Source organism: Antennarius striatus, chromosome 22 (genome assembly GCF_040054535.1).
Source record: "Antennarius striatus isolate MH-2024 chromosome 22, ASM4005453v1, whole genome shotgun sequence".
NCBI classification, from domain to species: Eukaryota; Metazoa; Chordata; class Actinopteri; order Lophiiformes; family Antennariidae; genus Antennarius; species Antennarius striatus.
The window spans coordinates 4,905,405-4,912,014 of record NC_090797.1 but is presented as its reverse complement, the minus strand read 5'-3'; positions in this window follow the sequence as shown (position 1 = coordinate 4,912,014).

The window sequence follows — 6,610 nt, the reverse complement described above, 5'->3', positions numbered from 1 at the left end:
GCTCTTCTGTCAGACTCGGAGGACGAGATCATTTTGAATGTAAATCTGTTTTCTTCATGTTCAATCAATTAGCATTGAAAACACTTGTTTTCCTGTTTCCTTATCTTATCACTGCTGCCGATCGTGTTTCATCATATATGGCCTCAATCAAGATTATAAGCCATGGGTGAAATAAAATGCATGTCACAATTATGAAAAGTTTGATTGATGCTCATGCTTTTTTTTTTAGAAACATGTCCAATAATCCCAGTGGGATGGAGGCCCAAAGATGGAGAGTTTATTGGAAGGGAGGATTAATGATTCCGTTCTCCATCCAAATGTTTTAAACAGCCAACTTTCATGTATCTGGGTCTGTGATTTGCTCACGCTGCCACATCCTTAAGAAACTTTGAATATTTAACATGATGTGTTCAGACACATGTCAGCCTGGTTTTCAATGATCTGTTTTTGTGTATGCAGAGCCTGCTCTTGTTCAGAAGGCTATTTCTGCTTTTTTGAAGATGGTTTTACTGCAGGTTATGGGACCTAAAATAAATTCATTACATGCACAAAAACATCTCGAGAGATACTTCAGTGAAGCTCGGAGAATCAAGACGGATAAATATAAAAAAATAAATAAAAATATCATAAGCCGTGAACTTAAAAAATAAAACTATTTAGGAGGGAGGATATGAAAACTCTTGTCAATTTGGCCCCTGGATGCATTGCAAAGTGGGAAAGGAAAGAGTAATACGGATGTGAAAAGCTGTCAATCGATACCGTGCTGTGAGCTCCATGGTCCAAGTTGGTGAAGAGATATCATCTATAGGTGATATCCAGAAACCACAGCAACAAATTCCCAGAACCATCAGTGTACTTGCAGTGTGTTTGCATGTGTTTGTGATAAGCGGACCACAATTGTCCTCTTGACGCTGGACAGTTTGTCTTGTGAAGGAAGACAAAAGACATTGCTTTATTTTGCTGGTTGCTACAAATCGACTTGGGTCCATGGTGACACTGTGCAACAGTGGACCGTAGGGCGGGCCTGGGCCTACGCTGAGAGCGTCTGTTCTTCTTTAGTGTGCTTCTTGTCTTCCAGACAACCGGTTGACAATAACAGCACGAAGGGGGGGGGGGTGCTATTTAATCAAATTTGTGCTGGCAAAGAAGAAACAAAACTGGACTGTGGTTCATGACATGTTTTATGTCCAACACATGGAGCAATACCAATAACTGGGTGTTAACTTTGTCTATTTTTTTATTGCCCTGGCTTTTTCCATGTTTTATGCGTCCTCAGTTTCAGGATTCAACACCATCTGCAACCCCCTTCCCAGAGGAAACGTTTAATTCTAGGGGGGGACTGAGAGAGGGAACGCGGGGACGGCTCGGTCTGGATCTCTGCGGACGTGAGTTTGGATCTCTGGAGAAAAAGGCTGGAGGAACACTGACTCACCTGGCCCCGGAGTGTGTTGGTGCAGAACCAGGAGCGCACGAATCAGACAGACAGGCAGCTGCTTGATGGGGAGGCTGATGGAAATAATACATGGATGAATAAACACACAGAGGGTATGACGGGCTAAAAAAAATTTAAAAATCCGTAAATCATCAATATGCAAACGATCTAATTATATGATTGAGCGACGTGCTCAACACGCCTGTCCATCCACCACAGGACGCACACGTAGCAGAAAATCCACAGAAACGTCAGCTATAATTTACCACCCAGGAGCTCTCAAAAACAGATAGAACATTGAAAAACTATTTACAATCCAAATCAATGAGGTATCAGAGTGTCATTCACTGCGTCCATACAGCACATAAAACTTCATTAGCTCTGCCACACGCTAATAGATTTTTCACGGAAAGATATCGTGGCTGAGGCTGACGCGTCCGGCGTCATTTAAACCAGGAGGCAATAAGATTTTTTGAAAGACACTTTTATGAAGATGGACACACTAAATCCAACATCTCCATTGGCAGCTCATAAATATTATCATTCCCGGGATGGAAATGACTTGTAAACTGACCATAAAGTGGATAGACGCACCGTGGTGTGGATGTGTGTGCGTGCGCGCAATTTAGCGGCCCGCTGCGTTTGAGGGATATACAGTGACAGATGTGTGATTAATGTCTATTATGTGAGTAATGTAGTGAATGTGTAGGTTGTGTGTGTTGTGAGCTAGGTTGTGTGGGGTGGGGGAGACCCCTCGGGATCAGCGCGCCACTGTGGGGTGATCTCTGTACCCCCACAGGCTCCAGATAAAGCGCGTACAGCTGCGTTTAAAGGGGGTTCATCGAGTTAATTCAAAAAGAACGGACTGCGCGCGGACTGGATACACTCGTGTGCAAATAAATGCGCACACGTAGACACATACACACACACATACACACACACACACATACACACACAAGACCTCACTGCTGAAATAACGCCGCGCCAGCTGGCAACAGTGCCCGCACAGACACAGTGATACACATGTGCGCCTCCCCTCCCAACCCACTCGACTGCGTTAGAAAAGGAGGCTTCATCAAAGCTATTCATGTTGCCTCCATAAGTCATCATCTCATTTGCAAGACAAATAAGAGAAGTCGGATTGGCCAGTGCATTTTAATAAAGAGCCACTAAAATAGCACCCCCCCCTCCCCCCTGGCCTCACGGACGCAGGATTTCAACGGGAAGAATCAGATTTCTTAAACTCTTACTGGTCCAACCTTTGAATTTAACATTTTAAACAGATGTATGGCTGTAACCAAGTGAAATCTGTGCCCTACATTGGTGTAGTCCAGGGAGATTATGCCTATAGGCTCATATCCTAAACTGAGGCTTTCAGTTAAAGAACATTTTTAGAGAAACAGAATATTTTTTAGCATGTACCGTGTCATGACTGGTAGAAAAACTAATCTGCTTATAAATCTATTAACGGATGAAACATGAAACTTCAATTCATCTTTTACACCAATAAAAATCAACCATAACATCTACAACTTTGTACCATGTCACAGACTGATGTGTTTGAGAATCTCACCCCTTGTAAAATTCACTGCTTGAGCTAATTTTTTAATTATTTTGATTAATCTCCATGTGACGACTAACTGAATTCCTTTATCTTCCAAGCTGCCATCGGTCAGGTGAGCGGATCATCCTGTGCATTGACTTGAGTGATCACAAAGGTGACCTTATCTAAAGGGTCAGTGCTCCAAACTGATCCTATGCTTTTATATTAAGGTAGAGACAACAGTGACTCCAAAATATCAATCTATAATGTCTGACATGCATGTAAATTTTCTGCTTATCTGACATTTTCAAACAAGGGAACCACAAAGTCAAAATGGTCCTGTTTCTGTGGGCAGACGTGTTTACTCTGATGGAATTAATGTGTGATTTTTACACACATAGGACGGATGCTGGTGATAACTAATAATTACACAGACCTGTTATCATTTGGTCCAAGCATGTTTTATTTACCCACAAACTAATGACCTTAACAGTGATTTCAAAAAGGTCAAGTGATCCCGAATATTCGTCCACGGCCCGACTGTTGTCACAGCAGATTGTAGCCGTATTGATTTGCCGAGGCCTTGAATGCTATCTAGCGTTGAGATCCGCAGATTGTTGATTGAGTTCTGTGCTTGGGTTGAATAATTGAATAAAGCAAATTGGTCATGCATTCATTTTCATCCCTCAAATGAGTCTGAGAGATACCCTCGGAGTCTGTCACGAAGACCAAGTATAATGAATGAGCGCAGATCTGACATAATGAAATCAATGGCCTGTCAAAGAGACAGATATGGGAAAACAGCGACCGGCCTCAAGCGAAGCGGTTGTTGATTTATTGTGTGAAATGTTTTCCAGGTCTCTCTTCCACTGAGGTGACATTGGACTGCAGGAAAAACACATTAAACGACTACATTATATCATTTGTGTGTTTATTGTGTTTCTTATAAAAGGAGCCGTCTCTTTGAAGTACTGAAATGAACACATACCCTGCAGTATATATGACACTGTATCTTCAGTGGAACCAGGAAAACACTCAGAGAGAGCCACTGTCACTAAAACCTGGACTACCAGGAAGTTGATTCATCGCATCAGAATGCTTTTGGCCACTTCTGTCAGAGTTCTTTGAAAAAAGAGACGCTTGTGAACGTGCCCAATTTTCCATTTCGCATCACGGTGAACAGATCACCACTTGTTGTCTCATTGGATCCAGAGTGCAGCAGATAGTATGCTCATGTAGTCATGATGGCTTTGCTTTACTTGGATCTGACTCATGCCAATTTATTCAAAGGGATAAAGTGAGTAATTCTTTGGGCCCTGGAAAGATTCTCCCAGCATTGGAATCATGTGTTTATCATCAGTAGTTTATGATTAAGCAACAAAAACAGGGTTTACACAATTTTATCTGCAGCATCAGGATAATGATTTGGATCTGGATCCAGTTGTGTAAAGGAATGAAACACCGAGTTGTTTTTAATTTAAACGCCTGGGTGATCCATTATCTACATCCGTTTTTGGATATGCCTCAAAATTCGATCAAATATCCTTTCACCTAAGATTCACTCCAAGAAAATAACTTTTTCAAACTTTACTCAACACTTTTTTGAACATAATCATGGTTGGTCACAAATCCTCCTCCAGCTCTCACTGGCAGAGGTAATAAACTTCTCTTTATGGGAAAAAAATAAAACTTATGTCAGTAAACCACTCGCATTATTCTATCTTGCCTGGTTTTAGATAATTTTCTTCCATAAATCAAAACCTATATTATTGACATCATGTGATGTCATGATGTGTGGTTCGTTTGCAAATTTTTTTAAAGTTATCTTTTATCCATTTGTGACCAAACAAAGAAGTGATGTCATTTCTTCACTCGTGCTTAAAGCGCAGTGTGATTTATTCCCTGAGTGAACTTGCACTTGAGTTGTCCTGAACCTTTGTCAGAAATTCAAGGTAATCTGTGTCCACAAACGGCCGCAGTGGCTGTGAAAGGCTTCTGCTTGTCGGTGTCACCGGCTGTAAAGTTTCTTTGGCCTGTAGGTGGGGCTCTGATGCAGTGTTTCAAAGCGAGGGAACCCTCGGAAGGTGAGAGGGATGGGGGAGAGGATGCCGCAGCAGGCGCGCTCTGGAGCGCACACGGACAGGAATAAACTGACATTTTCTTTTTAGATATCAAGTTTTCTTTATTGATCCACTTGTTAAATCTTCACACCCGCTAGAAGCGCTTGATAGTTTAAAAACTAATATTCCAGGCTTTATATTATAAAGTTCTCTTACAGCTTTAAACTTTATTGCCCCCTCCCCCTCCAAAAGGGTGTTTTATTCACTCAACCTATAATATTAACAGTGAAACACACCCGTCTACACATGGGACTAGAAATAAAAGGACCTGAAACACTGGCTCAGTCGATGCTGATGGGCTGTTGTTGATGTCTTTATGAAGATCACGAGTGGGATTAAATGCCTATTTCATGAAAAGGGCATTCTTTCTGTACCCCCGCGCTGCTTATTCCGCTAAAGACATGATTACATAATTAGGTCTTTAATATTAATTGCTTAAAGCGTATGGGGGAGGATGCACTCCTGAAGCATGTTAAAAGATCATCAAAGAACAAAAAAAATGTAGATTCTAAGCCCCTGCAGCGATGCAAGTGTCGTAATTATGTTGCCGCGTCGCCTAATCTCCATCTTTAAATGATCCTAGCGATTAGATATTCAAATCCGATGATCTGATCATTTCACCCCGGTTATTATATTTGTGTATATTCCCTTTTGGCGTTGTCAAATCCCCATTGCATTACATAAACCCAACAAAGCATAAAGTCTATTTAATCCCATCTATCCTGTTATTACTTTTATTTCCACGTGTGATTAAAAAAAAGAAAAAAGAATTGCTTGGACATTCTTTGTAAAAGTGATCTTTTAGAATCGCGGAATTAGGACTCGACACTGTGGGAGTGGAATCATTTCACTTCAAGTGACACTTTGTCGCAGTCTTTCAAGAAATTACACGTGATAAAGGGTTATAGTCTCATATGGTCGGGAAAGACCCCACCAAGACCGGATATGTTAATCCGAACGCGTCGGGACCCCACGTTAAATAAATAAATAAATAAATAAATAAATAAATAAATAAATAAATAAGTAAATAAATAAATAAATAAGTAAATAAATAAATAAACAAAATTGTCATTTTCTGCAAAGGGAGCGGCGTCACCCACTCCCTCCCAAGCCTCAAGATCAGTCGCGAAGCTGCAAACTCCAAGGCAGCGCACTCTTCCCCCCCCCCCCCTCTCTGTCTCTCCCCCTCTCCCTCTCTCTTCCTTTCCACTCCGCTGCAGCACCCTCGGCACCTCAGTTGAGCAGGAGCACCGCACTGAGTCACATCTATAAACACACGCACGCACACACGCTCTCTTACACGCACGCACACGCACACAAGCGCAGCCTCCTGCGGTAACCCGTACGGCGCAGCGGCTTTTCCGACGGCATACCAAGTGCGTCCTCGCCGGGGGATGGGAGGTGCAGCCCACGGCTCTCAGAGAGCTCAGAGCGGAGTGGCGGAGTCCTGCTGACCGGGGATGCTGCCGGTGCTGTGCAGCTATTTCTTACTCACTCGCAGGAATCGCCTTCCGT